This window comes from Protopterus annectens, chromosome 5.part1 (genome assembly GCF_019279795.1).
Source record: "Protopterus annectens isolate FY-2018-M chromosome 5.part1, PAN1.0, whole genome shotgun sequence".
NCBI lineage: Eukaryota > Metazoa > Chordata > Ceratodontiformes > Protopteridae > Protopterus > Protopterus annectens.
The window spans coordinates 629,060,762-629,087,071 of record NC_056736.1 but is presented as its reverse complement, the minus strand read 5'-3'; positions in this window follow the sequence as shown (position 1 = coordinate 629,087,071).

The window sequence follows — 26,310 nt, the reverse complement described above, 5'->3', positions numbered from 1 at the left end:
GTCAGCCGGAGAGTCAATTATAGCCCCTAGTTTGCAGTCGTCTGTGAACTTGGTCAGCCATAGTCCTCCTGTGCTTGCCTGTACCTCTGAGAAGTATATGCCGAACAGGAGGGGTCCTAGGACTGAGCCCTGGGGAACGCCACTTGTAACTGGTTTAGAGTCGGACCTAGCTCCCGCAACTCTCACCATGTGGGTTCTGTCCGTGAGCCAGTTGGCAACCCATCTTGTGATGTAGGGGTTTATGTTCAGGCTGGTGATCTTGTCTATAATAACAGGATGGGGAATGGTGTCGAGGGCCTTAGCGAGGTCTAGGTAGGCTGTGTGTACCACCTTTTCCTCATCTATAGCCTTGGTAACTGTCTCAAAGAAGTCCACCAGGTTTAGGAGGCATGATCTGCCCTTAACAAAGCCAAACTGGGTAGGGTCCAGTGTTTAGAGGTTATAAGTAAAAAGATCAGCAGCTTCAAAAATCTTAGTTATCATGGCAGGCAGTATGCCTTGTCTGCACTCAGTCCCTTCTGCCTTGTCTGTACTCAGTCCCTTCTGTCTTCCATGGGGGTCTGTGTCTATCCTTTCAAGCCATGAAAGATCCCATATTGTTTGACCTCTTACTCATTTGCAGACCCAGCAGTTCCTTAAATACATAAGACACAGTAATGTGATAAGATTCATATCCCAGTGTATACCCCCACTTTTGGAACATACCTCCATTACATGTCAAGCAGAGTAGCCCCTTGCCACCTTCAAAGTAAACCTAGATAATTGTATGGAAAGCCTCAAATTCTCCCCAGGTCTGTCTTGCCTTATCCTACGTGATGCTGGAGGGAACTTTTGAATAAGAGCTTTGCCAAAACTGTGTATCTATCAATGTTCAAAGTGGATGTTCTATTTCTTAGCCAGCTACCACTGACTCCAAGACCCAGTTTTCACAGGTCACTTCTCCTCTAATGGGTCATCCACATTAGGGGATACCAATGACATATGATTTCAATGAGTGAGGCCACATCTTTCTAGGCAGAAAGAACTTCTTGGTCATTAGGTATGCATTCACTGTGACCAGGGAGAGGAGAAAGAATGCCAAGGACATCACATTGTGACCAGCTAGGATTTTGCATTATCATTATCATTATTATTATTATTATTATTATTATCTATTTCCCTCTAACATATTTCGATGAAATCATCAGGATGTGTCCAATGGTACCACTAGTTACCTGCCCACATGGGTCCCCTTCACATTGTCGACACTGCAAAATGCCAACATTCATATGGCCGAGACCATATGCTCGACATTTTCATTGCCGACAATACAGAACCGGCATCTCAGTATAGTGCAGAATGTAAGAATTTCCATTCCTGCATTACAGTGCAATCTCAGAGTTGGTATATTTAAGTTACAGGGGGTGTGGGTGCTAGAAATTTGTAGTGTTTTTATTTTTATTTTTTTTTTGGATGTTCGAAATTCTGAAAATCAGTCATATGGTCTTAGCCATATTAATGTTGACATTTCGGTGTTTCGATCATCCAATGGTAACCCGCCCACACACATGGTGTCTCGCTCCTCATGCTGTCGCTCCCAACATGCCACTACCAGACTTGCATGCCTCTGGTATGAACAAATTTCATTGTTAAGAATGGATATATTTTAAAACAAGGGAATTCAGATAATTAAATAAAATACTGATTAATAGTAACTGTACTTCAAATTACATCTGAAAGTGTTAATTATTTTTACACTTAGTAGTGAGAAGAAAAGGTATCTATTAATTCATGAAACCTGTATAGTTTTGATATCAGAGAACTCAATAAGTTTTTTGATCTCATTGAAACAAAACATAAAGCCAGAAAGTGGACTGTTAGTTTGATTTTCTTAATTTTAACAGAATTTCTTTTCATATTTCATTTGGGGGATCTGCTTAAAATTTTCCAAATTTATTTTGTTACAGAGGTGCTTGGAATTTGCCACCAAATGTAGAAAACAGGACAGTAGCCAATAGACTAGAAAAGTTCAGTGTCTATTCAATTCCCAAAAAAGTAAAGTGTTGAAATTATCGAGCAGATTACTTTTTTTTACATGTTAGCATGATAATGTTGAAATTATCGAACATCTTTACATTTTTTACACGCTAGCATGATAATGTTGAACTTATTGAACAGCTTTACTTTTTTTACATGCTAGCATGATAATGTTGAAATTATCAAACAGATTACATTTTTTACATGTTAGCATGATAATGTTGAAATTATCGAACAGCTTTACTTTTTTTTACATGCTAGCGTGATAATGTTGAAATTATCGAACAGTTTTACCTTTTTTACATGCTAGCATGATAATGTTGAAATTATCAAACAGATTACATTTTTTACATGTTAGCGTGATAATGTTGAAATGATCGAACAGCTTTACATTTTTTACATGCTAGCGTGATAATGTTGAAATTATCGAACAGCTTTACATTTTTTTACAAGCTAGCGTGATAATGTTGAAATTATCAAACAGATTTACATGCTAGCATGATAATGTTGAAATTATCGAACAGATTACATTTTTTACACATCTAGTGTGATAATGTTGAAATTATTGAACAGATTACTTTTTTACACGTTAGTATGATGTTGAAATTATCAAACAGATTACATTTTTTACATGCATGATAATGCTCAAGATCCTGCAAGATGGACTCCAGGATTAAATGGTTGGAGGACTGCCAGATGTACAAGTTGTTTTTAGAAAGGACAAAGGCACCAAAGATCAAATTGCCAGCATTGACTGGATAAAAGAGAAACCAGGGGAGTGTGAGAAGAATATTCACTTCTGCTTTACTGACTAGTCTAAAGCCTTTGACTCTGTGGGCTATAAAAAAAACTTTGGCATGTACTTAGGGAAATGGGCATACAAGGTCACCTTAGTTGCTACCTGAGGAATCTGTATGCAGAACAAGAAAAAAGAGGTAGAACCAAGTATGGAATGACTGGCTTAAGATTAGGAAAGGAGTAAGAGAAAACTATATATTATCACCCTATCAAATCAATTTATATGCTGAATATATCATGCAAAATACTGGGTTAGATGAGTCAGATGCTGGAATCAAAAGTCCTGTGACAAACTGAAATGCTGCCAGCCCAGCTAGCTGGAAATTTGTAAATAATTATATGTCACTTGAAAATATTAATATGACAATGCCAGCCCAAGTATCTGGAATTTTGGAAATAATCATTTGTCATTTGTAAATATTAATATGATCCATAGGCTTGTCTTACAAATGTCTTTACAAATGTAAGAGAACTATATGTTATGTGGATATTTTGTTCAACTGTATGTTATGTGCTGAGATTCAATAATTTAACCACAGTGTGCCCTACTGGAAAAGAACAGAGTTAACTTGCAAACTTTAAGAAAATAAGTGAATTGTTTTACAATTGTGTTTATCTCTCAGCTTCACTGAAGGAGACATGATACCTGCAGTTAGAGGTTTATTTATATTGTCTTGAAACATAAATAATTACTAGGTTTGGAATGTAAGGCGTTTTTATTGCACTGTGACTTCCTAGTAGCTGCACATCTGAGAGATAAGTATTTTTCACAGCGAAATGTATCTGTTAGCTTGGGAACTGAAGGCAGGTGACAAATAGTGATGTCATACAGCTGACCCAGCAGTAATGTTTTGATATTAATTTGGGGACTCTCTCAGAGACTGTGAATTTTGTGTCTTGTCTTGGATTTAGAAACATCCATTCAGCACTTCTCATCTGCATTTGCCTTGCTCTGTAAGTAAGATTTAGGTACAGTAATCTCTTGTAGATATAGATAGGAATATAATAAAGATTGGTCTAGATGTTTACTGTATTTATTTGAGACTGTCCAACAATGTTGTTTTAAAATACTTCCTGTGATTCTGAGCTCTGAAGTGACTGTGTTGAGTTATTGAGTATTGACTTGTTCTTTTATTATTTATTATTAAATTATTTAAACCGTTTATTGGTGGCTGGTTTGTTTAGATATATTTAACCTCTTAGAGTACTTGCATATGTATTTGGTGACACTGTATAGGCCACTCCTAAATAGCCTTGAAAGTATTGGTCACACTTACCATTTGGATAATAGTAACATAACACAGTAAGATTGGTCACCCTTTGGGAAGGGCCTTAATGTAGCTGATAAGGGGTTCTGGTGGCAGTGCTAACTACCTTATGGTATGGGCAGAAGGGGGCATAGCTAGTAAACCAGTGCCAGTCTTTCCCAGGTGTGTGTTTGTGTATAAATCAAATCTCAAAGTGTGTGTGTGTGTGTGTGTGTGTGTGTGTGTGTGTGTGTGTGTGTGTGTGTGTGTGTGTGTGTGTGTGTGTGTGAGCAGGGCAGGGACATGAAGCACTGGTTAGACAGAGAGTGCTGGGAGGACTTGGCTTGGAGCCCTGGCTAAGGATTCAACTCTATAGCTCTGCCAGTGGGGAGTCTTATTTGGGATCTGGAGAAAGAGGGAAAAAACAGCCCTAGACTGACTGTGATCTATGTGTGCTCTTAAGGGAAATTGTACTTTACTGTGTGTGTGTGTGCTTGTCATCCTCCCAATGTGCACATCCCTCACTGGAGGTAGTGGTGAGGATTGAAGCTCCTTCATTACTGGGCCAGTGCAGAGGCATCACATATTAATTGTTTGGCAGTATTGGTATAGCTGCATCACATATTATTTGGTTGACTGTGGTGAGATAGCCACATCGCATATTAATTGTCTTGTAGTAGTATGGATATTGAATTCCTGTAGCCTGTGTACAGTGGTCACTGAAGGTGTTTGTACTCTCAATCAGCCATGCAGTGAACATTCGGAGTTTATATCACAGTTGCTTTATTGTTTTTTTTTTTTTTTTGTTAGCTTAGTTAGTCAGAGAGAGCACACAAGCATATCATCACAGGAGTATGGCAAGCTGACAAGGAGCCAGTTGGTTGAGATGTGCCAGGCTAAGGGACTGGTGCATGCCAACCTGACTAAAGCAGACATGATTGCAGCTTTAGTCATAGCTGCATTGCAAAATAGCAACCAGGAGGACAATCAGACTGGCTGTGGAGATGTATAACTCTCAGAGAACAGATAGCTCAAACCTTTCCACAGAAGACTTAAAAATCCATCTGGAGTTAAAGAGACTTGAGCTAGAAGCCAAGCATTTGGAAATAGGAGCAGCAGAGAGACTGAGGCATCTGAAGGCTGAGGAGAATGAGAAACTGCAATGCCTAGAAGCTGAGGAAAATAAGAGGCAGAGGCAACATGAAAAGGAAATGCTGACTCTTCGCCAGAATCATGTAGGTAACGGGGAAGGGAGTACCCAAACCCCAGAAGCAACAAAGGTCAGTAAATTTCTTCCACAATTTACAGAGGGGGATAATTATGATAGTTTCATTCGTATGTTTGAGAGGGTATGGAAACAATATAATGCTGACCAAGGGCTCTGGGTATGGTTCCTGACCCCCTTACTTCATGGTAAAGCTGTAACTGTTCTTTCCAAACTGTCTGATACTGACTGCTTAAATTATAATGCTGTAAAGAACTGTTTGTTAGAATTATAAGTTAACACCTGAAGCTTACAGGAAAAAGTTTTGTGAGCATAGACATAAGGCAAATGAAAGTGTGTATGAATATGTTTCTGAACTGAGCACTTATTTTCATAGGTGGGTGAGTGGATGGCAGATCACCACTTTTGAAGGACTTGCAGACCTTTTAGTGAGGGAACAAGCCCTTGGCACTTTGCCTGAGGACATGATAATCTAGTTAGTTGATAGCCAATGTACTACTGCAGATGAGCTGGGGAAGAAGGGAGATCTATACCTAGTAAGCAGGGCATCACTGCATTGGAAAGGGACACCCAGTGCTACTCATGGGTCTAAGGGAACCCATGGTGGACAGCCCAGACTGCCCCAATGGAGTCCACCAGTAGCAGGAGAAGCCACTAGTCCAGGTACACGTCCAGAACCAGGGGTTAATTGTTTTAAATGCAACCAGTGGGACCATGTAGCATATAGATTTCAATGGAGGCAAGATGGGGAACAAAAGCATGGGAGAGCCAGTAAGTGGAAACGACAACATGCCAACAGTAGGTTGTCTTGAGACAACAAGGGTACCAAACTACCACAAGAGGTTATATCCTGTCTTAGTGAATGGGAAAGAGGCCATGACTAAGAGAGACACAGCCTGTGACCTAACCATTGTGAAGCCTGCAATGGTTACAGAGGAGCACTACTTGCTTGGGCAGTCTACTCCAGTCAGAGCTTTAGGAGGGACCCCATTCCAAATACCTTTGGCTAGGGTTCACCTTGACTGGGACGGTGGAAAAGGAAGTCAGCAAGTAGGTGTGTTTGAGGATATCCCTGCAGTTGTCCTGATAGGGAATGATTTTGATAATGCAGTACCATGTGTTCATGCAGTTACATGCAGCCAGGCTTGGATACAAGCATGTGGGTCTGGTAGCCTGGGGGAGACCCAGACAGACTGCGCACTTGCAGCCAGGACTGGTGAGATGGTTACTTTAGGGAGGGAGCTACCCTGTAGCAGTGAGACTGAAGGTGAGCCACAGCTGCCTGTGGGTACTGATGTTCCCTTGGACAGAGTGAGTGCAAGGGCAGAGGTGAGTAGTAGTACCTAGGCTGAAAGTGAGGCACCACTGTCAGATGATACCAGACCCCCTGTGGAAGGGGAGCTGGGAAGGGTTACTAAGGGAGAGTTAAGACAGGCTCAGCTCTCAGACCCTACATTACAAGACCTGAGGGAGGTACTTGATTCTCAAGGGAAGGGGGAATCTGTATACTAGAGTCTGGACCTTGAGGGAAGGCTAGAGGGGGAGAGAGAATACAGCAGTTGGTAGTGCCCAGAGCCTACCATCTGGCACTTCTAGCCATAGCCCATGATATACCCTTTGCAGGTCATATGGGCATAAAACACACAAAGAGACATATTATAAAGAACTTCTATTGGCCTGGGATTGCCAGAGGTGTAACAGGGTACTGCAGGACCTGTGAGCAGTGCCAAAAGGTAGGCAAGGAAGGAGACAAGGTGAAAACTCCTCTGATGCCTTTGCCTGTGATTGAAGAGCCATTTCAGAGGGTAGCTATGGATATTGTGGGGCCCCTGAGTACCTCAAGTTCCACAGGGAAAAAGTATATCCTAGTGGTAGTAGATTATGCTTCCAGATACCCTGAAGCAGTGGCTCTGTCCCCCATTGAGGCAGAAAGGGTGGCAAATGCTTTTTTTAGAGTTTTTCAGCAGGGTAGGTTTCCCAGAAGAAATGCTGACTGACAGAGGTGCCAATTTCATGTCAGATCTGCTGGCTTGTCTGTGGAAGTACTGTGGGGTAAAGCACCTATAGATCACCCCCTACCATCTCCAGATTACTGGCCTGGTTGAGAGGTTAAACTCTACACTCAAGGCCATGCTACAGGCATTTGCAGACCAGTTTAAGAGGGAGTGGTACAAATATTTGCCCCATCTGTTGTTTGCTTACAGAGTGGTTCCCCAGGAATCCACAGTTTTTTCACTCTTTGAGTTGCTGTATGGCCATAGGGTGAGGGGACCTCTAGAGTAAGGAGTCTGTTGTAGCATATGTCCTAAACCTCAGGACTAAGCTTAGGGAACCTGTGGGCTTGGCCCAGGAGAACCTGGCAGAAGCCCATCAGCAGAAAAAAGTCTGATATGACAGGAATGCTTGAGCTAGAGAGTATGCTGTAGGGTAGCAAGTAATGGTTGTCTTTCCTGTCAGACACAACAAGCTGCAGGCAGCTTGGGAGGGACTCTACAAGATGGTAAGGAAGGCCAATGATGTAAAATACATGGTAGAACTGCTAGGCAGGATGAAGGGGCACAAATTGTACCATGTTAACATGCGGAAACCTTACCATGACAGGGAAGCCCTTGTACTAAGTATTTGCAGTACAAGGCAGGAGGGGTCTGAGGGGAATCTATGGCTACAGGGAGCCAGCCAGGAAAATCCCAGATTACTATGGTGGAGCCTAGGGTTGCAGACATGTGATGGGACAGTGCAGCATGGTACTGGGGTCAGCAATGCCAAGGCAGCTGAAATCTCAAGACATTGAATGGGGTAAGGTATTCCCAGATAGGTTCAACTCTTTCAAGCAATGTTTCTCAAGGGTCACTTGAGAAACTAGTTTGAGTTCTCATGTGGGGGGGAGAAGTGTGACAAACCAAAATGCTGCCAGCCCAACTGGCTGGAATTTTGTAAATAATTATATGTCACTTGAAACTATTAATATGATTTATATAGACGTGTGACAATGCCAGCCCAGCTACCTTGAATTTTGTAAATAATTTATAGATATATTTTATAATATATAATATAATATAATAATATATATTTATAGAGATATTTAAGCTCTTAGAGTACATGCATATGCATTTGGTGACACTGTATATGTCACTCCTAAATAGCCTTGAAAGTATTGGTCACACTTACCATTTGAATAATAGTAACATTACACAGTAAGATTGGTCACCCTTTGGGAAGGGGCTTTAAGTAGTTGATAAGGGGTTCTGGTGGCAGTGCTAACTACCTTATAGTGTAGGCAGAAGGGGGCATAGCTAGTAAACCTGTGCCAGCCTTTCCCATGTGTGTGTGTTTCTGTATAAATCAAATCTCAAAGTGTGTGTGTGTGTGTGTGTGTGTGTGTGTGTGTGTGTGTGTGTGTGTGTGTGTGTGTGTGTGTGTGTGTATGTGTGTGTGTTGGCCAATGACATGCAATGGTTGGACAGAGAAAGTGCTGGGAGGACTTGGCTTAGAACCCTGGCTAAGGACTCAACTCTATAGCCGTGCCACTGAGGAGTCTTATTGGGGATCTGGAGAAGGAGGGAGAAACCAGCCACAGACTGACTGTGATCTGTGTGTGCTCTTAAGGGAAATTGTACTTTACTGTGTGTGTACTTGTCATCCTCCCAAAGTGCACATCCCTCACTGGTGCTAGTGGTGAGGATTGAGGCTCCTTGATTACTGGGCCAGTGCAGGGACATCACAAGTCCTATCAAATATTTGCAAATAGATGGGGAAGAAGTTGTGGCAGTGACAATTTTATTTTCCTGTACTCAAAAATCCCTGGAGATGGCGCCTGCTTTTTGAACTGAAAGCTATGGCATATCTGAATAAAAAATTAAAAAGCATAGATATGATATTGTTAACAAAGGTCCATATAGTCAAAGCCATGGTCTTCTCAGTTGAACCATTTATTTGTGAATGCTGGACTGATACAAGACTGTGTACCAAAAAACTGATGCTTTTTAACTGTGGTGTTGGAGAAACTTTTGAGAATGCCAAGGACTGCAATTGAAGCAGTTAACATATAAGGAAATAACTACAACTGTTTAGTGGAAGGCCTGATAGTAAAACTAAAACTCATACACTTTAATCACATAATGCAAAGACAGGATTCACTAGAGAAACACTGATGCTGAGAATGACTGAAGGCAGAAGAAGAAGGGATGGCAGACACTAATGTGGAAGGATAGTGTAACTGAACTAATGAATATAAATTTGCAAGACCGTAAAGAAGCAGTTACACACAGTAGCATAGCTAGGGCAGAGCAACTGCCCTGGGTGCAATGTGCTGGGGGCTTGAACAGCCATTCCACATCTCTCTTTTATGCAATGCCAGGTTTTAAAAGATGATTTTGCACTTACATTTAAACCTAAGTGCTCTACCACACTGTGTGGTGTAAACTGTAGTAGTTTGCTATGGTTTAAAAGTAAAGAAATTTTCTTCATTTTTTAAGTAAAACCTGAGTTCTGTAGTGCACTGTGCAGGTAGGGTATAAACTGTAGCAACTGTATGGTATATTTGCAGCAAATAGTTTGCTACAGTTTAAAAGAAGAACAATTTTTTTAACTAAACCATGAGCGCAGTAGCTCTGTGCAGGTAGGGTATAAACTGCAGGAACTAGTTAATACATTTGTAGCAAACACTTTAAAAGAAATCATTTTTTTCAATAATGTGCAGAAGGAAGGTTGGAGGCAGGACACAGAATAGCACCTGAATGGCTGGGGCTGGAAGGGAGGGACATGTCATGCATCTGGCCACCTGGTAGTTGTGCCAGTAAAAGGAACAACCATTTTTTTTGCTCTCCAATGGAAGAGGAGGGATAATTAGATTGAAGGTTTTTTTTGCTATTCATTTGAAGAGCAAAGGGGGTTGGTGAGCACTGGTTCATGGAACTGGCACAGGGCACTGGTTCATGGAACTGGCACAGGGTAGTGGTTCATGGAACTGGCACAGGGTGCTGGTTCATGGAACTTGCCAGGTTACTGGCTCATGGAACTGCCACATAGTACTGGTTCATGGAACTGGCACAGGGTGCTGATTCATGGAACTGGCACAGGGTGCTGGTTGAGCCAGCTATGCTTCTGTTGACAGATGGGCCTGGCATGTAAAGGTTTTAAGGTGTCAAAGTCTCAGATTTAACTAAATCACTAAACAACAACGATACAATCATTGTAAAATATCACACTTGCTAACTTATGAAGGAAGAGCACTAATATATAAAAATGTTTTGCAGCATCAGTTAGGATACAGTCTATCCCTTCTCACCTGCTCTTAAAAGAAAAATCTCATTGACATATAAAGATTACCCAAGAGGCTCTATCACTTCATCCTCCTCTTCCCCCAAATAAAACGTCAGTCCTGGTCTCAGTACAACAACGTTATGACGTTCTACTCACACAAAACTCTCTATAACACTATTCTTAGTCTCAAATCCAGATGGTCAGTTAAAGTTGATCACTATCAGCTGTGCTCCCATGCAGATGATGTATTAGTACTCCAAAGATACATTTTCCTTCCTAGGCCCCAAATTTTGGGACAAATTACCAACAATATCAGAAACTGCCAGATAAATACTTCAACCCTGGGATTCAAAAACATGTCTTCTATGATCAAACAAAGTTTACTACAGAGGTGACAAGGTGTATGATATGGCCCAAAGGTTATCATCTTCTTCTTCTTCTTCTTCTTTCGGCTTTTTCTGGTTAGGGGTCTCAACAGCGGATCACCTGAAAGACATGCGTCTGGAGCATTTCTCCCCGGGCCTCCGCTGAAAACAGGATCTGTGGAACCTAGTCGGACTTTCCCGGTCAACAAAATGTAAAATAAAATAAAAATAAAAAATGATTGGCAGTGGAGTTTTACGGTGTCGAGTTGCCAGCCCGGCACTCAACCTTCCACAGAAGGCACACACACACGCACTCACACCTAGGGCCAATTTAGAGTGTCCAATCCACCTACAGCATGTCTTTGGGATTAAAATATCTGTTCACAGAAGTGACAGGTACAAGGCTGACATAGGTTCATAGGCAAGCATTAGGCTAGGTGCCCTTGTGGGCCATTTTAAGTCTAGCCAATTTTCTTTTCAAAAGTGAGAACCAAACCCTATACCTCGTGTCTGTGACGTAAAAACCTTAACCATTATACCAATGTCCTGCATTGTTTTTTTATTTTATTTTATTTTTATTTTTTATTTTACATTTGTTAACCGGGATAGTCCGACTGGATACATGTCCATTTTCAGCAGAGGCCCGGGGAGAAAAGCTCCTAACCAGTACAACATTTTAATAAAGTCACAGATTCATTTACAATTCACATTGTCAGACAGAAATGTCATGAAGACAAGTAGCAAGAAAGTAGCATGTATGTTCCTTACTGTGTGCACATATGCTACGCTGTAATGCTACAAGAATAGTTAGAAGCTGCAGTAACTGCTTCCCAGCATTGTTTACAGATGGTTTTATTGCTTTAAATGGGAAAGAAATAAGTATATCAGAAAACAGGACTACAGGTAGAGCAAGCAGAGGAAATGCACAATGACACAGAAAAGGTAAGAGTGGGAATTGATAACAGGAGTAAGGGCATACTGTTTTGAGGTGCATTTTCTTTTTCTTTTTTTTTAGAAGTGTAGATGGGGAAGGATATAAGGAAAAGTAAGGGGATAGAAATATGGCAGAGTATGGAAGCAGGTGTACACAAACAAATAAAACAAGAGAAAGTCAAGCCGCATATAAACAGAAATATCAAAAAAGCCCATCAAAAATTAGATCTCCTTTACAGGCATATAAACACTTCCTCACCTCTGCAGCAAGACTATCCCTTGCCTCTTCCTTTCTACTACCATCCCTGTTCTATGGTGCACCTCTCCTTACTAACATACTATCTTCTCTTAAATCCAAACTGGACTCATGCTACAACAAAATCTCAATATTGTAACCAAAGCCAAACACTCCTCCCACCACTGCCTATCACTTCGATGTCTAAACTGGCTAGAACGTCCTCAGCATCTAATATACCTGCAACTAACCACAGCTCATAAGCTAATCTACAAGCCTTCTAGCTGTTCTGCCTTCTCCTCTCTGTTCACCATGCATCACCCAAATAGACCACTACAATCGGTCAATCAGATGCTCCTAAATGTAGCGAAACCTAACTTTTCTGCCAGTCATATGCACTACTCATATGCCATTGCAAACAATGGAATGCTCTCCCTCTGTCTATTAGGGCTACCAGCAACCTGAATACTTTAAAATATCGTTGAAACATCACCTAATCTCCCATTGGCTATGTGCATGCACCAGCAACAACACCTAATCTCCCATTGGCTATGTGCGTGCACCAGCACTGACTATAATAAAACACAATATTCTTAGCCTTCCTACTTCTCCAGCTCATCCTCTCCTTCCTTCCCTTTCTCACTTGCTGCTGTGACTCCTCTTATATATATTCAGTGCTTCCAACTTAAGTCCTAGTATGTACTACCCATCCACACAAAATCTATCTGTATATCAGCATTTAGCTACTATATCTTCTATTTAATCTTGCTGCCATGTAGTTGATGCTGTACACCTATACTATACTGTACTCTCAACCTAATTAACTGTTACCCTCCATCATTTCCTCTCTACTGCAATACTGCAAGTTCACACATACACTAATTTTCTATGTTACCAATTGCACTCATGCTTGTCTTGTATATTTAAAATCATGTTATTATTACTCACTGTAACCTAGTATCTGTATAACTTGGATACTATGTATTTTATTGTATTACCTATCTGTAATTTAATATTCTGTATCATGGCTGTTTTATTTTGTTTGATTCTGTAGTTTTATGGTGTCTGTTTGCTTGTTTGTTTATTTTTGAAGCTTTTCTCCCTGGCCCTCTACTGAAAATGGGCTCACTCTGGCCCAGTAGACCCCCCGGTAAACAAATTCAAATAAATAAATAAATACAAATAAGAAGATGTGGAAACAAGGGGAGTGGGTTTAATAATGGAACTGCTTAGAAACAGATGTAGTGACAAGAACTGCTGATGGGAAGGACTAGACAGCAAACAGGGAAGGGAGGACACACAAAGAAAGGAATTACTGGTGTAGGGAATAGGGTGGGTATCTCACTCCCATTACCACATTTCCTGATCTAGTCTGATCAGTCACCACTATAACTACCCTCCCCACTGGGCCTTACCTGAAGAGATGTTGATGGCAGAGCTAGGCAGTGGTTTGACTCTTGAAGCCACATGATAATCTTCTCCAGGCAACCAATCTGGGCATCAAGCCATTCGTCCATCAACCCCCGTTATTACCTCCATCAGCTCCTACCAGGTGACAAATTCTGACACCACCACCAGAAGGAACAACAACAATCCTTCCAATGACTCACCACCAGAAGGCAACAGTGAAGCAACCAGGCTGACACCTACTGCACCTCATAGAGAGGCAGGTCTGTAGCCAGGTGGAGTACTGGCAGAAGACCACTAAGGATGATGGCCACATGAGGTCTGGGCTGCACCAGTGGCACAGCCATAGTGGGTGCTGCAGAAAATGGTAACATAAATTTATAGAAATAAAACATCAAGCACCAAATAAAGGACAGCAACAAAGAGAAGAAGAGGGCAGAAAACAAATACTTCAGTATTCCCGCTACTTCTGGTGACCACTGTTTCTGGTAACCACTCTGACTGCTACATACCAGTGTACTACACAGATTGCACATAAGCTACTAAGCCAGTTCAGACAGTTCTGGCTGGGTACCTACATTTACAATTCCTGTTGAAGGATGTGCAGGAAGGTGTGCAGTGTCACTGATCCCATAGCTTGGATTGGGTTAGCAGGGTGGGCGCTGAAGTGGTAGGATGCAGATGTTAGATGCAATACACCATGGGGGTGTTTATCAGGTGCTTTGCAAAGACCACAAGATAATGTGCCATGAACCACGGCACTTAGTATGGGTGTTGCAAAAAAAAAAGATATGGGCATGCAAGGCAAAGGTATCACTGACTACAGCATATGGTGCAATGATATAAGGTCAATATGCTGTCAAGTTCCCCATATCCACCACCCACTATAGACCCAAAGCCAAGAACCCCCACCATGCAACCCCCCCCAATGGTTCATAGGTGATTACTAGGCTAATAATCCCCATGGAGTCTTTTTAAGCATAGCCAAGGTTCGCAAATGTATCTGATAAGTTTTGATACCCTAGGGTTTATTTTAAGGGATATATGAAGGCTTTGGCATGGGTGTTTAAAAGGCCCTTGTGGTCATTAGCCTAGTAAACACCTATGAACCTATTTATAAGCTGCTTCTATCTAATAAAGACACAGGTGTTAGACCAGGAGCAAATTTCTGATTCTCCATCACCTGGTCCAAGTTTCACTTCAGTTGCATTAGGGAAGATGTCTGCTTCACATGGATGGGAAGACTGTTCCAGAGAAGAGGTAGTCTCTGAGACATACTTGTCCCTCCAACATGTCCTATTTATGTTGCAGACAAGGTTTAGGACCCTAGAACAGGTAATTCTGATACAATTTGTTGTGCATATCTGGGATCAGAAGGTGCTCTCTTAGCCAGGCATTGATCTCCTTTCAAAAGTATGTAGGAACCTGAGTACAGGGATAGGTCTTTCAGGAAGTCTGCATAGGGATGTGTTGTTTATGCCCTGTATTCTTTTTGTGAGGATCCTTTGTGGATGGTCCAGTTATTGCAAATGCCTGGCCGCCAGGTACATACCAAAGAGGATGCTGTACTTGATTGGTCTGAAAAGGACCAAGTACAGCGGAAAAATTACATCCTTCAACCTAGATGTTATACCCTTGCTTATAAGTTGCATAACATAGAATGGTTTATTTACTACCATAAACACATGGTGGTCAAAGGCCAGGTTACTACATGTGTTCTCAAATCCCTGCCAATTGGATCTAATCTTAGGAGTTTATTATCAATGTGGTAGTTTCCATGGGCAGCCATTTTGCCAAAGGATGCTATTATGCATTCCGTGGCATTGAGCTGTAGATCACGGCTGTGGCACCAGTTAGTTATCTGCATTGGGCCTTTTTGGAGAGTATCTCTATCTTTGGAGGATTCTATGACTTGTGCCTAGTTTGCAATTGTCTGCAGGTTTGGTCAATCAGAGGCTTTGGCTTCAGAGAAGTAGATGCTAAAAAGGAGAAGTCCTAGTACCAAGCTTTGAGGGATTATGTTAGTGACTAACCCTTTTGTGGAGGTAGGATCTCTCTAGCCTAACTTCTTGGGTCATATCTTTGAGCAGGCTACCTATCCAGTGAGTGATATAGGGGTTTATACCTAATTTCATAAGTTTGTCTGCAATGCCTAAATGGATTATTGTGTTGAATGCTTTGGCCAGATCAAGGTAGGCAATAAGCATGCTTTTGCCCTTGTCCATTGCTTTGGTGACCTTCTCAAAGAAGTCCATGAGGTTGAATAGGCCCTGACCATGATGAAACCAAACATACTATTGTTTCCCCTGTGATTTTCAGCACAAAACGAGACCAGGCTACTATCCACTGCCCCTAGAGTACAGATCTAAGCCTTTTAACTTTAAATCACTGAAAGAGCCTTGAAGTGCAGTAAATAATCAACTTAAACAGTAATTGAAGCTGAAAGTGCAGGGAATAATCAGCTTACACAGTAACTCAAGCAGCAAAGTAGGCAAGAATGGAGAATTCAACAATTTAAATGCACTGGCAAAACCAACAGCACTCTAAAATGATTTAACATGCACTTTGCTCTTTCTCTCACCAGAAGAAGAAGAGTAACATTGTTCCCAAGATGCTTCCTGAGGAGTAGTATTAGCCCAGATGTTTATGAGTTCAGTATACTTACTATTGTTTTCCAACCTAACCTACAATAGATGGCCACAACAGAAAGCCAAGATGCACAAAAGCCCTGAAGAAGTTCTCAACATAATTGCAACCAGACTACTCAGTGAAGTCGCATACACATTATCCAGTCAGAGACCAACAGAAACCATTGTCCCTCTGCTCCCTTCTCACTAGGAGTAAAGCAGTAACATTAACCCCAAGATGGCTCCTAAGAAGCAATTCTAAGGCTTTCCAGTGATTGCTAATCTGTGGGAATGCCAAGAAATAATGTCCATCTGCTCATTCTCTCACCAAGAACCAAAGAGTAGCATTTATCCCAAGCTGATTCCTGAGAAGCAGTTCCTAGACTCACCAGTAACATGTAGCTTAGTCCCAGATATCACCGATTTTAAAAGTAAGATGGGGAAAAAAAGACTAGAACTTTCAAATATGAAGTGTATACTAAATGACAGGGGTGGTATGAAACAGAAGATAACTCAAATTCTTAGTGTGTAAGGGGTTTCCAGTTGCTCTCTCAGTGTCCACTAGAATAAGTAGATGAGATGAAACTGAGAGGAGTGTCCAAAGTCAAATGTATAGTGGGGATGGGCAGCTAAAAGCCTCCAAGTCTAAAAGCACAATAGACATAGGGCAACTAAATACCTGCAGCTAAATAAGAAATCTTAGTTCTCAGCCCCCCTGCATTAGCTTGATTGGATTATTTTTCAATCAGTGAATGCAAAATGAATTCTTCATTAACTGACTCTAGCCAAGAGCTTTTAAATCTCCAAGAAGAAAAAAACTTTAAGGTAAAATAAAATTAAAAATAAAACAAATTGTAAACTACGAGCAAAATAATAATAATAATAATAATAGAGTATCTACATTTTAAATGAAAACAGTTCAGGTTTGTAAAAGGCAGATCATGTCTCCTAAACCTGATAGACTTCTTTGAAGCAGTCACCAAAGCCGTAGATGAGGGTAAGGTGGTTCACACAGCCTATCTAGATCTCGCCAAGACTTTCGACACCATACCCCACTCTTGAATTATAGATAAACTCACTAAACTAGGTATAAATCCCTATGTCACAAGATGGGTTGCCAACTGGCTCACTGACAGAACCCACACTGTGAAAGTAGCAGACTTCAAATCCGACTTCAGACCAGTGACAAGTGGAGTACCACAGGGTTCAGTCCTGGGTCCTCTCCTGTTTGGTATCTGCTTCTCTGAAGTACAGGCTAACACAGAAGGTCTTTGGCTAATGAAGTCCACAGATGACTGCAAACTAGGAGCCATAATCGAAACTCCTAATGATGTGGACATCCTACAAAAGTGCCTCACTGAGACAGATGACTGGTGTCAAAGCCATGGCCTCAACCTCAGTGCCAAAAAGTGCATTGTCATCCCCTTTGGTAAAAACTCTGTACCCATGAACTACCACATACTTAACACCAAAATTCTGATAAGAGACCTTGGGACACAGGTGGACAGTAGTCTCTCCTTTGATAATCACATCGCCACAGTAGTCAGGAAATCCTTCTACGTGGTGCACCTCATCACAAAAGGTTTCTCATCCAGGAAAAAAGAGGTCATTGTTCCCCTCTACTCGTCACTCATTAGACCCATTATAGAGTGCAACGCCTCTTTTGGTATGTACCTCACACAACATGTTCAACAATTGGAAAGGCCGCAGAAGTACCTCACAAAGAGGATTACCAGCCTCAAACAGATGCCCTAAGGACACCATCTCAAAAAACTCCAGATTTACTCCGTTGCATATCGCCTACTCAGAGGTGATCTCTGCCTAACATACAAAGCTATGTCAAACCCAGAGCTGTTGGACATGCTCCACTTAAAGAAATCCCAATCCCTCCGAGCTACACTCTCTAGGGACCTAAACCTTGTCACCACAATAAACAGAACATGCTGGAGGGATAGATTCCTGTCCCAGAGACTTCCCATACTCTGAAACAAACTACCTATCTCTATCAAACAAAGCTCTTCATTAGCACTCTTCAAGAAAAATCTTGATGATTGGATGGGAAATAGGAAATTCACCCCGGGGATCACTTCTGTGTCTCTGCTCGAAAGGGGCACAGGAAAATAATTTTCTTGGGTGTTAAAAGCCAGGGTACCTTTTTGGCTAGGTTTATATAGGCCCTAGGTCCAATAGCCTATGAACCTATGAACATCCAGTTCAAAATCAAATACAGTCAGACAAGAGCAGGGTCACTCAGCACTTCAGCTAAATCCAGCCCCCCTATGCCTACCAGACTCTCACCCTAACTAACCTCCCAATGAATCCACACCCAAACCCCATGTGCCCCCACCCTAATTCCCACATAAATGCACACCGTAGATCTTCCAAGGACCTGACCCTAATACATCCCCACTGACTTCAACACAACCCCTCCACATGATCTGTGTGTTCCCAGACTGGCCCACTGTGCACAGCAAAGGGATATGGCCATCAGCAATAGTCACAACACTACCCTGGCAAGACTGTGTCAGGCATCTATTTTATGCTGTGGGCCCTCATAACAGCCTCAAATCAGGCACTGCTGGTGGTCCTACACAGCAGGAGAAGGAAGGTCTCCCTGTTTTTAAAAAGCCATAGCCATTCACTAGGTCACAATCCAGAGAACTATGTCAGCCTTCTCACAGTTATGCACATTGATGTTCCCATCGTGTGATATGCAACATAGAGCCACGATGCAATGTGGCCAGTAGTGGTGTCACAATTACACAGCACAAAACTAGATGGTATAGCATCATGGTATTAGGGTTTGTGCAACACTATGAAAACAGTATAAGGATTATACTGCCTACATTTGTTAACACTTTTGTTTTTTACTGCCTCTGTATGTGAAGTGTGAGCAGTTATTCTGAGAAGGGTAATTAGAGGTGGCCAGCACTTGCACCTGTCCGAGAATGGGAACATTGTTGGGCTATCACCATGAGCCCTGAGCCTTGTGGGCCTATCTATCTCCAGAAGGTCAACAGGGAGGTGCACATGGGGGAAGGGAGGGTGGAATGTGCAATGTAGGAGGAGTTAATGATACCACTAAGCATGAGTTCTGACTAAGGGAAGACATTTGCTTAATAATTAAGGCCTTTACCTCACAGATACAAGCTATAGGGCTTGAGTCTGATCACTGGTTATTGGCTTGGCTTGTAATAGTCTGCAGACTGATAGCCTAGTATTTATGAACCCATGAACCTAGCCTGGAAAGACAGGACATGGATGTAAGTGTTTCTACAAGAACTTAAGGTCAAAATGAGGGATTTGAGGAAGTTTGAAAAAAAAGGAGTGCAGACAGTTAGTAATAAGTTGTGATTTGGGAAGAAGGAAACGAGAAAAGGATCTTGGTGAGGAATGGAGAGATGCGGAGAAAAGATTAGATAAGGTATGATGATGAGAGATGGTGGGTGTTAGGTAGGCTAAGGATTAAAAATAAAGCATTGACCTTAAATTAATTTTATGGGTCTAATAGTCATGAGTCAGAGATTATTAGGCAGTCTGTATGTCAGGCTGAAAATCTTAAGGATAAGGTAGAGCGAGTGATAGTAGGAGGAAACTTTAAGGTAAAATAAAATTAAAAATAAAACAAATTGTAAACTACGAGCAAAATAATAATAATAATAATAATAGAGTATCTACATTTTAAATGAAAACAGTTCAGGTTTGTAAAAGGCAGATCATGTCTCCTAAACCTGATAGACTTCTTTGAAGCAGTCACCAAAGCCGTAGATGAGGGTAAGGTGGTTCACACAGCCTATCTAGATCTCGCCAAGACTTTCGACACCATACCCCACTCTTGAATTATAGATAAACTCACTAAACTAGGTATAAATCCCTATGTCACAAGATGGGTTGCCAACTGGCTCACTGACAGAACCCACACTGTGAAAGTAGCAGACTTCAAATCCGACTTCAGACCAGTGACAAGTGGAGTACCACAGGGTTCAGTCCTGGGTCCTCTCCTGTTTGGTATCTGCTTCTCTGAAGTACAGGCTAACACAGAAGGTCTTTGGCTAATGAAGTCCACAGATGACTGCAAACTAGGAGCCATAATCGAAACTCCTAATGATGTGGACATCCTACAAAAGTGCCTCACTGAGACAGATGACTGGTGTCAAAGCCATGGCCTCAACCTCAGTGCCAAAAGTGCATTGTCATCCCCTTTGGTAAAAACTCTGTACCCATGAACTACCACATACTTAACACCAAAATTCTGATAAGAGACCTTGGGACACAGGTGGACAGTAGTCTCTCCTTTGATAATCACATCGCCACAGTAGTCAGGAAATCCTTCACGTGGTGCACCTCATCACAAAAGGTTTCTCATCCAGGAAAAAGCGGTCATTGTTCCCCTCTACTGGCCACTCATTAGACCCATTATAGAGTGCAACGCCTCTTTTGGTATGTACCTCACACAACATGTTCAACAATTGGAAAGGCCGCAGAAGTACCTCACAAAGAGGATTACCAGCCTCAAACAGATGCCCTAAGGACACCATCTCAAAAAACTCCAGATTTACTCCGTTGCATATCGCCTACTCAGAGGTGATCTCTGCCTAACATACAAAGCTATGTCAAACCCAGAGCTGTTGGACATGCTCCACTTAAAGAAATCCCAATCCTCCGAGCTTCACTCTAGGGACCTAAACCTTGTCACCACAATAAACAGAACATGCTGGAGGGATAGATTCCTGTCCCAGAGACTTCCCATACTCTGAAACAAACTACCTATCTCTATCAAACAAAGCTCTTCATTAGCACTCTTCAAGAAAAATCTTGATGATTGGATGGGAAATAGGAAATTCACCCCGGGGATCACTTCTGTGTCTCTGCTCGAAAGGGGCACAGGAAAATAATTTTCTTGGGTGTTAAAAGCCAGGGTACCTTTTTGGCTAGGTTTATATAGGCCCTAGGTCCAATAGCCTATGAACCTATGAACATCCAGTTCAAAATCAAATACAGTCAGACAAGAGCAGGGTCACTCAGCACTTCAGCTAAATCCAGCCCCCCTATGCCTACCAGACTCTCACCCTAACTAACCTCCCAATGAATCCACACCCAAACCCCATGTGCCCCCACCCTAATTCCCACATAAATGCACACCGTAGATCTTCCAAGGACCTGACCCTAATACATCCCCACTGACTTCAACACAACCCCTCCACATGATCTGTGTGTTCCCAGACTGGCCCACTGTGCACAGCAAAGGGATATGGCCATCAGCAATAGTCACAACACTACCCTGGCAAGACTGTGTCAGGCATCTATTTTATGCTGTGGGCCCTCATAACAGCCTCAAATCAGGCACTGCTGGTGGTCCTACACAGCAGGAGAAGGAAGGTCTCCCTGTTTTTAAAAAGCCATAGCCATTCACTAGGTCACAATCCAGAGAACTATGTCAGCCTTCTCACAGTTATGCACATTGATGTTCCCATCGTGATATGCAACATAGAGCCACGATGCAATGTGGCCAGTAGTGGTGTCACAATTACACAGCACAAAACTAGATGGTATAGCATCATGGTATTAGGGTTTGTGCAACACTATGAAAACAGTATAAGGATTATACTGCCTACATTTGTTAACACTTTTGTTTTTTACTGCCTCTGTATGTGAAGTGTGAGCAGTTATTCTGAGAAGGGTAATTAGAGGTGGCCAGCACTTGCACCTGTCCGAGAATGGGAACATTGTTGGGCTATCACCATGAGCCCTGAGCCTTGTGGGCCTATCTATCTCCAGAAGGTCAACAGGGAGGTGCACATGGGGGAAGGGAGGGTGGAATGTGCAATGTAGGAGGAGTTAATGATACCACTAAGCATGAGTTCTGACTAAGGGAAGACATTTGCTTAATAATTAAGGCCTTTACCTCACAGATACAAGCTATAGGGCTTGAGTCTGATCACTGGTTATTGGCTTGGCTTGTAATAGTCTGCAGACTGATAGCCTAGTATTTATGAACCCATGAACCTAGCCTGGAAAGACAGGACATGGATGTAAGTGTTTCTACAAGAACTTAAGGTCAAAATGAGGGATTTGAGGAAGTTTGAAAAAAAGGAGTGCAGACAGTTAGTAATAAGTTGTGATTTGGGAAGAAGGAAACGAGAAAAGGATCTTGGTGAGGAATGGAGAGATGCGGAGAAAAGATTAGATAAGGTATGATGATGAGAGATGGTGGGTGTTAGGTAGGCTAAGGATTAAAAATAAAGCATTGACCTTAAATTAATTTTATGGGTCTAATAGTCATGAGTCAGAGATTATTAGGCAGTCTGTATGTCAGGCTGAAAATCTTAAGGATAAGGTAGAGCGAGTGATAGTAGGAGGAAATTTCAGTGTGGGGTAGAAGGGATAAGATGTAAAGGACTAGAAGGGTGCCTGGAAGTGCATGGCAAGTATGAGCAGCTCTTCAAGAATGGCAGTTAGAAATGGACACCTGTCTAATTCAGGGAGAAGAAGTAATGGTCAGGTTATCACTGTGTACCACAGGCCCTACTGGCATCTCTCCAGGAGGTGTGAATAATGAAGGCAGGAGGGTGGTAATGTGTAACATGGCTTTGCACCCTGAGAAAGATGCACTATATGGGGTGCAGAAATTTCCCAGAAGAACTCAGACAGAGTTAAGGAAGGGAATAAGTCATAATTGAATCTGGGGCATTGGGGGATAGGAATAATATACAGTGCATGTAGGGTATAGTGGTGGATGGAATGGAGAATACTGTTGGAAATAATGGGGAGGTCTGTCAAAGAGAATGGTATGTTAGTAAGGTGACCTGGAAGGCCGGTCTGTTGGAGGGAATGGGATGTTAATAAGGTGGCTTGGAGAGGCACACTTAGAGAATGAGGGGACAGAATAAGAAGAAAGACAGAGAGAAATGAAAATAAGACAACTGTAAAGTCTACTTAGGTGGTTGTGGAGGTTAGAGAAAAATGGAGAGTAGGTAAAGGAAGAGGATGAACTGCAAGAGTATATTAGTAGTGAAAAGACCTGGAGAAATAAAATCGAAGATGAAGTGGCAAAGAGAGGGCCAGTTTGAAGGGTTAAAGGAAAGATGGTTATAAGGCTTATATTGTAGAACATTGAGGAATACAACTGTTTTATCATGTTGAGAATCTCAAGATTGATTTTATGCTGGCTCCAATGAATGTTATTCATAGTTCATAGGTTATGAACTTGATTTGTGGCATCCATCAGAATTTGATGTATTCCTATGGGCGTTTTTTGTAGATCATGTATTTGGAGTTTGAGTTATATACTATTGTCTCTAGGGTTTGATTTGCTCTGTATCACACCCATGTTGCAGTGTATGTTCTTGGTCTGTGTAAGGTCAATTTGGTAGTAGCAAAAAAATAGCAAGTACTTGTACTGTTCTGTTTTATCCATGAATGTACGAACTGTTCCTCTGCTGTGCTTATATACTGATGCAGGAGTTGATGTGCTCTCCATTTAATTTGGTTTGTCATTTTGTTGCAGTCTCTGTTTACAGTAATGAGTTTGAATTTACTCTCATTCCACATTAGCCACACCACTTCCTAATTCAATGTTCTTCTTCTTCTTTAGTCTACATTTACTACTGTGATGTCTCATCCAAAGTCTGGGGCTCCCAACTCCTCACACTTACCCCATTGGGTTCATTACCCTCAACCTGTCCTAAACAAAACATCTAATCTTTCCTTTCCAAATACATTTCTGACCTATTTCTGAATGTCCCCAAAACCTTTACTTAAGGCCTAATCTGGATGTGTGTGTCCAATATATATAACGTGTTGGAATACTACACTAGACACGGCGTCACTCTTCCTCCCAATATACTTTATATTCCCCACCAATCTGTCTGACATAATTGCCAATGTAAGTATTTACTCCTGCTAGTTTTTCTCTCTAACTTTGTTGTTTGGGCAGAAACAAAAGGAAGGGGTTGGGGGGCAGGAATGGTTTTCATGGATATTCAGAAAGCTTTTGAATATGTGTGATAGGAGTGTACTAAGAAGGTTGTTGAGGAAATAGCACAGAAAAATCAATGGATGAATGGGGTGAGAAATGTGAATAGGGTGCCTAAGATAAAGGTAATCATTAATGGGGGAGTGTCAGAGGAGATAGTGATGCAAAGGGATATGAGCGAAGGGTGAGCACTTTTCCTCTGACTTTTTTAGTGGTCATTGAATATTTAGAACATAGGAGAAGATGTTTGATGACTGAGGGATGGGATAAGGGTGGTAAGAGTGGTATTTGCTAGTAATTATATGCTGCTCTTGGAAGAGGTAAGGAGGCAACATCTAGGGATTCCACAACTATTTACAGAATTTGGTAGTATATCAGGATTAGGTTTTCACCCCTAAAAGTCAGTAATTATAAAGTTATGAGAAGATATAGGTGGAGTCTTAGGATTGAAAAGGATAAATGCAGACTATTTTCACTGATATAATTTAATTAATTAATTAATTAATTAATTAATTAATTAATTAATTAATTAATTAATTTTATTTACCATTTGTTAACTGAGAAAGTCCGACTTGGAACAAAGCCAATTTTCAGCGGAGGCCCGGGGAGAAATGCTCCAGATGCATGTCTTTTGTAATGGTGGTCTGTCACTATATAAATGGTTCTCTCACTGCAGCCTCCCTTCACTGATATAAACAGTTTTGATCTGAAGGCTCCCCTTATTGATATGAATGGGTTATCTGCCTGCACGCTTTTGTCACTGTAAAAGTGGTTTTCTGCCTAGAGACTCCTGTCACTGCATAAATGGTTCTCTCACTACAGGTTCCTTATAGTAATGTAAGTGGTTCTTGGCCTGAAGGTTCCCTTCACTGATATAAATGGTTCTCTGTCTGCAGATTCCTGTCACCAGTGGCATAGCTAAGGTTGGGTGAGAGGGGCAACAACACGGGATGCAAAGCATTGGGGGGGTGCAATCAGCCAATCCCGATCACTCTTTAATGCAATATTGGCTGTTAAAAGTTGGTATTGCATTTGTAGTCAAACCTGAGTGTAGCGTTCTCTGTGTGGTTGAAACTGTAGCATTGTAGCAAACAGTTTGCTATGGTTTAAAAGTAAAAAAAAAATATTTTTTTCTGAACTAAAATCGGACTGCCTTAGTGCTCCTTGCAGGCAAGGTATAAACTGTAGCGACATTTGTAGCAAGCAGTTTGCTACAGTTTAAACAGATTTTTTTAAAACTAAAGCATGAGTGCTGAAGCACTCCATGCTGGTAGGTATAAAATGTAGCAAACAGTTTGCTGCAGCTTAAACGAAAAAATTACTTTTTCCGTAAAATATGTTAAAGGAGTGTTGGGGCAGGGCACAGAAATGGGACCTGAATGGCTATGCCTAGAAGGAATCATTGGACTAATGTTTCACAGCCTGAAGGCTCCCTCCAGTGATATAAGAGGTTCTCTGCCTGCAAGCTCCTTTCACTGTATAAATGGTTCACTCATTACAGGCTCCCTTCATTAATATAAATGGTTCTCTCATTACAGGCTCCCATCACTAACCTAAAGGGAGCATGTCAGTCAGTTTCTTTTTGTGATTTGTTAACCACAACCTTAACACCAAAATCAGGCATACTTTGCCTGAATATTGGCAGTGTTACACAAAGGGATTTTCTAAACTAACATGTAGGGTTGGGGTTAGGTGCAAAAGCAGAGTTAGCAATAGGATTAGGGCTATCAGAAACAGAAGCAGAGAAACATTTTGATTTCCAGTCCAGAATTACCCCCTTTGTATAAATAGCATACTGGTTAGTATTTGAAAACAGACCACATGCTTAGCAGGGATATCCCAGTCAACAAAAGTGAATTGCACATAAAATTAAGAATCAGTTATCTAAATAAATAAAATCCCAAATTACTTTTGGTTTCTTCCCACCGCAAGCACATTTCTGGGCTACACTATTAAAATAGGCTACATAATAATCAGCAGGAAAAATGGTTAGTGTCCATTCACTGCCAATGTACAAATGTGCAAAGGTCAGTGTTATGTGGCACAATTTATTAAGATACACCCTGAGTGGGAAATGGCAATCATCACACTACAGCAGTGGCTGGGGGGCACCTATTATATGGCCAAGAATAACAGCAGAAGACATGAATGGCAGTCTTACATAACACAGTGTATGGATGGACACCAGTGTGCCCAGCCAATTAATACAGCAGTGGCTAG